The sequence below is a fragment of the Oryza brachyantha genome, chromosome 5 (genome assembly GCF_000231095.2).
Source record: "Oryza brachyantha chromosome 5, ObraRS2, whole genome shotgun sequence".
NCBI lineage: Eukaryota > Viridiplantae > Streptophyta > Magnoliopsida > Poales > Poaceae > Oryza > Oryza brachyantha.
The window spans coordinates 4,075,291-4,083,273 of record NC_023167.2 but is presented as its reverse complement, the minus strand read 5'-3'; positions in this window follow the sequence as shown (position 1 = coordinate 4,083,273).

The window sequence follows — 7,983 nt, the reverse complement described above, 5'->3', positions numbered from 1 at the left end:
TAGATTTTAAAAATTAAAAAAAGGCAGCGGCTAATTTGAAAGACAAAGAAGCCCCAAGCTCATGGTAAGAAAAAATCAAACCACAAAGTCGGTTACTTACCCATAAATCCCCCCTGTGGGTTTTTCTTTCTAGGATATGGAAGTCTGATGCATTTTTTTTATTGTCTCCTCGTGGTGGTTGGGCAGCAGGGCAGAATCTATCTATAGCTGGCGAGATGAATCCGTATTGTTTGTTAAGGCTATGTTTTTTTTACAATTTTTTTTTATTTTTACGTGTACGTTTTCTAAATTACTGAATCATACCTGTTGTGCGAAAAAACTTTTATATAGAAATTTATCATGTGCCATTTTGCATTTCTAAAGTGGTTTTTCAACTGTGCAGTAGTTAATTCTGTTTCCTTATCAAAGAATCATAAAATCTTTGACCATTTTATCTATTAAGAAGAACATGGCCCAAGTATTATCCCAGCGGATGATGATGAACAGCAGTCGTACGTACGTAACGTGCGTGAGGAAGAAGTAGTAGTGAAGGCGAAGCTTTGCAGCGAAGCATATATGGAGGAGGAGGAGGAGATGGAGGAGGAGGAGGAGGAGAGTCTAATGGTCAGGCATGCAGAAGAGTCAGCGATAGCTTAATTAATCTCGACCGATCTGACTCCTTTTTTCAGCAAGCAGACCGCGTGTCGTCCGGGGCGAGGGGATAACGGATTAGTTGGCTAGCGAGTTTTAATTTAAAGTTGGATTTGGTCTGGTCAACTATTAACTTACCGAATCGATCGAGCTTATTTACTCTACAAGACAGTAGTACTACGTGCGGTTGAATTGAATTTGAATGTGTGTCTTTTTTTTTTATTGGTGGCCTACCTAGGTAACCTAGCTAGCGTATAGGATGGGCATGCTTCGACTCACAGCTAATTTAGTCTCAGTTCTAATTTAATAAAATAAAGTAAGTTTCACTATAAAATAAAATATAGTTTATTTAAGTGATCTAAAGTTGATTCTAAAATACCCGTGAGTCAACCCACGACCATTCCTATTGCTGTGAAAATTAAGCATGCGTTTTTGCTGTTAGATTATTTTTGGCATTTGCACGTGCTCTAGAACTACTACTAAACATTAGATTTTTTTTATAAAATGTTTAAGTACATAAGTTGGTCATCTCCATCCTCGTCTTTAGTTTATTATGCTTATAAACCAAAATTTTAATTTTCAACATTAATTTTAGAGTTATTTTGGGGTTTTTTTTATTATATCTTATTTTACAGTTTTGACTTTTAGATCACTAGATACTAGATGGATACCCCTCGCGTTACGGTGGGATAACATAGTAGATATGAGTTCTAAAAAAATTTTTTACCTACTATATGATTTTTTCATGTGTTTATATATTTTTGTGCCTTTATCAATTATCCATATGTTATAAATGGTTGGGTTGTATGGTGTACCTTTGGAGGAAGAGATGTAATTTACACTGTTGATAAATCATCCAAAGATTAAAAACAATTAAGATGATGTGAAGGGATACAATTTACATTCTTGATGTATCGTCCAAATACTAAAAACAATTAAGGTAATGTGGCTTCATGAGAGAAGAGATAATTAACATTAATTACAATAAGTGGGCATTGCCTTTATAGAAAGAAGGGATAAATATAATGTTTTATTCACAGATTATTTATTGGTTGTAAATATGTTGTTTCTTTTATTCATTTAAAAGCTAAAAGATGGGCACCATCGTATTTCTAAAACAGATTTTAAATTTTTATAGCAGTTAATTGCATCACTTGTAATATAAAATATATATCATAATAACCAAATAATTTTTGGTGTTTTATTTTCAGGTAACAGAAGAACACGCAGCCTAATTTGTAATTTCCATCAGTCGGTGTGTCAGTCAGTCCAATCCGTCCACGTACGCTCGTCCACCCATCCTCTCTTGTCGTAATCGGCGTATATACATACTCCCTTCGTTAATGAAAAAAATATAGTATTTAACCATCTATCTTATTTTAAAAAAATTAATTTTTTTAAATAGTCACAAATAAAGTACTATTCATATTTTATCATTCATATTTTATCATCTAATAAAAATAAAAATATTAAATGTAAATTATTCTAATAAAACAAAAGTCAAACATTATATCTAAAGCTGAAAAATATTTTTTTGGGACCGTGGGAGTATATGCGTGCGTAGTCTCTCTACCGCCGTGGGCCGTGGCTGTGGCCGTGCTTTGTTCGGGAAATTCCGTGGCACGCACGGTACTAGCTACTGGAGCAGTCCCTGTCACCATGCACATGATCGCTTTTGGGGTCCTCTTTTGAGCGTTCCAGCGAAAAAAACTAAACAAACATAAAAATAATTTATGAATATTTTTTTACATGTACGTTGTTAACGATCTATAAACTTAGATTGAAAAATAAATTATGATAAAAAAACAGAAATCAACTTCAAATTTATTATTAAAAATTTAAATTCTGTTTATAAAAATAAACATAAGCGAAAAAATAGGCTTTTCTTTGCCGCAAATTAAGTATCTTAGGATTAGGATTCTATCAAATTTTGATTCACTCCTTCCATATTATTACCCCTGCTTAGATTCATTACGTGGATCAATAAATATGGTTTGTATATATTCAGATTCATTAGCAGTCATAAGATATTTTATAATATGAAACGGAGCAATATTTTATTTAGAAGATTTAATGTGTTGCATACATGAAAGCATATAACGTTAATTTTGATAAATTCAATTTATTTTCTAAATTGTAAGCAGATTAATTGACATTATTTTTATTCCAACTTATTTTGAGTAATACCGTGTAAGTTAGTATCGTAGGAATCAATAGAATTGGTACACAACATAAAATCTTGTAGTATAGCATATAAGTGAATAGTAAGATGGGATAGTATCAGGATAGTAAATAGGATTCTCTGCAGTATATATCTGTAGTACTGAAGAAGATATGAACTCATAAGGATACTAGGTAGGATCAGTATAATACGATTGTGGTATCACTCTTGGGTATTAGTACATCCCTTTCTGTTTTTTTTTTCAACACAAAATTCGTCTGATCTATTTATACTATGGTAAAAATGTAACTCATTTCAATTACATCGAAGATGGACATCACCATATCTATCCGCGATATCGTGTGCACTCTTTTAACATGCATTCCCTTTGACTTAACATATGTTTATTGCTAGAATTCAAAATTGTCCGAAAATAATTTGATTTTGACTTCACAAGTATTTTTCAATATTTAACCACAGAGCAACATTACTTTTTTCATATATAAGGGATATTTTAGTCTTTTCTTACTATTTTAGCTAGGAATCTACTTATTTTGGGAAGGTAGAAGTCTAATGAGATGGAGAGCCAAGTAAAAAGAAAAAGAAAATCTTTGATCCCACTACATTTCTATTAAAATCAAACGTACCCAAAAGTACTTATACAAAGTGTACGAAACACATTCTTGTGCACTCTTTGTAAAAATTTGGAGCCATGTAGACTCACTCTAATATATATTTTATTTAAGAATAAGTTTATACATACCAATTAGATTGTGAAAAATTTTATATCTAATTTCTCCCAACAAGTTATATTTTACTTTAAAAATAGAGAAATTTTATGATCTTTGAGATATGTAAATGTACTAAAAATATTTTTAGGTAAAATTTAAGTACCTCTGGATACTTTGTACTAGGAGATACTACTTACACTAAAAAATATGTTAACTTTATGTATCTTTTTAAGGATGGTAAATGAACTATTATGATTATCTTTAGAATTTTATTACTTCAAGGTTATAAAACAATTATTATCATGTTATGTGAAGTGTTAATATATGGAAGATCTTGAAAATAAATAATTTTGATTAAGTGAATAAAATACAATGAGTATAAGAAATAGCCACACTCATACACACTACAGAGAGGACGATAACGGCCCGTTTAATGGTAGTTTGCAAAAACATCACATCAAATATTTAGACACATATTTAGAATATTAAACGTAGTCTAATTACAAAACAAATTTCAGATTCCGCCTAGAAACCGCGAGACGAATCTTTTGAGTATAACTAATCCGTCATTAACATATGTTGGTTACTGTAGCACTTACGGCTAATCACGTCCTAATTAGGCTCAAAAGATTCGTCTCACGATTTCCTCCATACCTATGTAATTAGTTTTAGTGTTAATGTATATTTAATGTTTCATTTAGATGTTTAAAGATTCAATATGATGTTTTTGGAACTAAACATGGCCTATATGAAACAGGAGTGATAGTAGCTAGAGCAATGATAACGGTTTGGATGCCAAAAATCCAAAAAGCAATATTTGGCATTTGAGTTATCATAGTCGATCGGTTCATGTTACATATATACTAGTGTATTACTACCGGTTTATCACTTTGTTAATTGACAAGGGAACTTGTATTATTACTTCTGTGTTGGTATATGTTAAGTGCATATTTTGCCAATTTCGAAATCAAAATTCATCTAAATATATTGCTAAGGGGGTGTTTGGATCCCCTGCTTTTTTTTAAGTCCCTGTCACATCGAATGTTTAGATACTAATTAGAAGTATTAAATATAGATTATTAATAAAACCCAACCGGTATTTTGGACTATTTTGTGAGACGAATCTATTGAGCCTAATTAGTCCATGATTAGTGAATGTGATGCTACAGTAAACATTTGCTAATCATGGCTTAATTAGGCTTAAAAAATTTGTCAAATGAAATAGCCCATATTTATGTAATTAATTTTGTTATCAGTCTATATTTAATACTTCTGATTAACGTCCAAACATCTGATGTGACAAGGGAAAAAAAAGTCCCTGATCCAAACAGCCACTAACTCTATCTTCCTGTTATTTTTTTAAAAAAATATATTCAGGTGTACAAATTAAAGATGGCTCATAATAGGAATCTACTACATTAAAAGGATATGGGATTTGGCCCTCCTTACGATTTCGGACTGGTGTGGCCACGAGCGGACGCCGACGCGTCACCCACGAGGTAGTTGGGGCAGACTTGCGATTTTGCATAAAAGCCCTCATGTTTATTCGTATTTTGTTATAGGTTCCTCATAGAACTTTTCCTGGTCTGGTGCTCTTGTGTTTAGGCCCCCAACATTCTGCAATATTCTATATGAAGAAGAGAAAATTTGCAAAATAGGACCACGCTCTGAATGATGGAAAGATAGGGTCCTTTCTGAAAATATAGGCTCCTCCTGCTCTGCCGCTATGTGCCTTTTTGCATGTCCTGTGCTTTGTCACTGGTGTGACTTGCTCTTTGCTTTTTTCTTTTATGTTTTAGTGATTTCATGTTTTTTCTGTTCAAATTTGCTCATGTTAATCAATTTAATGTATTGTTAATATTCTGCTAGAAATTCAATTTTGATTAACTTGTATATCATATATACAACATAAATATCAATGGTTTAATATACAAATATTTCGGTAAAAAAAGCTCATAATGTATCTCAGATAACATTTTAAAATCTAATAAAATTGATCTTCTGTTATTGAATGTTCTTTATTTTTCTCTTGCCAAGTCTGAAACAATTACCACCATGCATCAACCTAATAAATCTTTCATACAACAAACTACTGTGTTTAAATTAGTGTCTTAATTATAGAATAGTTAGGCCAAGGAACTTGGAATATTTATCCTAACTTATAACGCTTTTATTCTTCATACCGTTTAATTTTATGGTATAAATTAGCCCTCATATATTGCACAACTATTAACTTATAAGTTATAGATCATAACAAAATACTTCTTTCTTCACCATATTATAAAAATAATTACGATGACAAATTCTTAAAAAAAAGCCAAAACTAATCGCTGACTGTTATTTTTTTATGCCACGGATGCAGCGCGCGAAGCGCGCTTTTCCCCGCTAGTGTTTTTAACTTCATATATCAATTACTCCTATTTGACATGTCATGCATGTCACAAGACACTACGTACTATTCGTAGCTCGAGATAGCTGCCGTCACGTCGGTCTATTCACCTATTATTTGATTAATCTAACTATTGGTGTGCGTATAACAAATTCAGTCACAAACCTCACTAATCCATTGATGTGGACCACGAGAAACACTACCATTTTGGCACTCTCCTGTGCTGATCAAAGCATCACAAAACAAACCAAAAGACGGTTACATGGTGACCTAGGTGATTAGCTATGCATATACTTAAATTATATATACAGTGACGAACCAAAAAAATTACCAGGAATATGATATATACTGATGATCTAATTATTGATTAATATAGCAATTAACATGATACAAATTAATTAGAAATGAATAATTTACCAGGGTCATGTGCGCCAAGAAGGGTGTACGTAGGTATGTCTATATGTTTTGCTGTCCTTGAGAAGGTATCACGAGGTAACATTTTTCTCTACGTAAATTTTGATATATCTTGGTTTCTTAGGTACTAAAAATTATCAAATTTTATATTAAAATTTTGATATTTCTCGGTACCTACGTAAATACTATAAAATTGCTCATACATGTATACGTATTTATGACGTTCACAACATCATCATTATCTATGTAATCGTCATTTAAACTGGTACCTAAGGGCACAGCATTAGATATTCTCTTGTAAATCCCTTTGCCTAGAAGCTCCCAGGAATTGAATATGGTAGCTGCTAATAATTCGCTTTGTACGCGTAGCAATGATCCAAGTTTTTTGGAATGTTCTTCGTCTGCCTGCCAGCTGGATGGATTGATCGATAGGGCTTGAGCTGCAAGCAAATACTACAAAAGAGCAGCTCAGCGCATACGTCATCACCTCGCCATAGAACGGTCATCCTACGTGTCCATGTCAAATTGCAGAAAGCCCCCTGAATTTGATGGCTATTTTGACTCTGAAACAGTCTCCATCGATCCTGTTCTTGTCCAGACAAATTGGAATGTTGACTCCTTAATTTAATTAATTTTCAGTCTTTCTTTTTACTGAATCTTTTGCATCTGGAAGCTGTTATAGATCAGAATATATGCACTGGTCTGTTCATCCCAAAGAACTAATGCTTTTTTGTGTTAATTTCTATGGTGTTTTTTTTCTTCTAGCAGAACAGCATCTAGACTTTATCTTTTATCTTGTATAAGTTGCATTTGGCTAGCTGGTGAGCTAAACATGAACCAGCTAGAATTGAATAGGTAATTAACCCCAAAATGCGTGTCACCCATGACGCTTGGTAGACGCGTCAAACTTTGTTTTGCAGGCATATGGCAGTTTACTGAAACAACAAATATATACTTGTATACTCCTTCAATTAATTAACTACTACTATTAGGGACGAACTGCATTTGAACAAGGTGTCATTTAGAGGAGGGCACAACGTAATGCATCTCCTAATTAGTTTATGACTTGGTTACAATAATAGTTAATATACACTAATTTTTTTCTCTGTTCCGAGAAGTTAAGTGCACGACCTTTAACTTAAACAAATGGCACTTTGATTATTACTCCTTTCGGTCTATATTTAATTTGGCATTGCTTTTTATAGTCCCCGTGATGACGTGATAGTAAAAAAAAATTATATATACAGTGACGAACCCAAAAGAAATTACCAGGAATCTGATATATATTGATAAAATAGTCAATAATATATAAATTTTTTGAATAAAGAATAAGATGAAAGGTTAAACGTAAATAAAAAATTCAACCACGTCAAAAAAAAAAAAAGCCGGAGGGAGTAGATTGGATCTCGTGCTTTTATGTTTGATCTAGTGCATCCCCAGTCGTATCAGCATGTTACGTAAGTATAAAGATATTTATAGTTTATAAGGTTAGTAAATGTCTCTAAATAATTCTTAAAACTTGTTGATTACATGGGTTACCTATAATCTAAATAAGTTTTCTACGAGCAATATAAAATATATAATTGGATCATATAAAATAAGTTTTACATATAAACATACTCAAATCCAATGTGGAGCGAAATTTATCCAGATTCCAA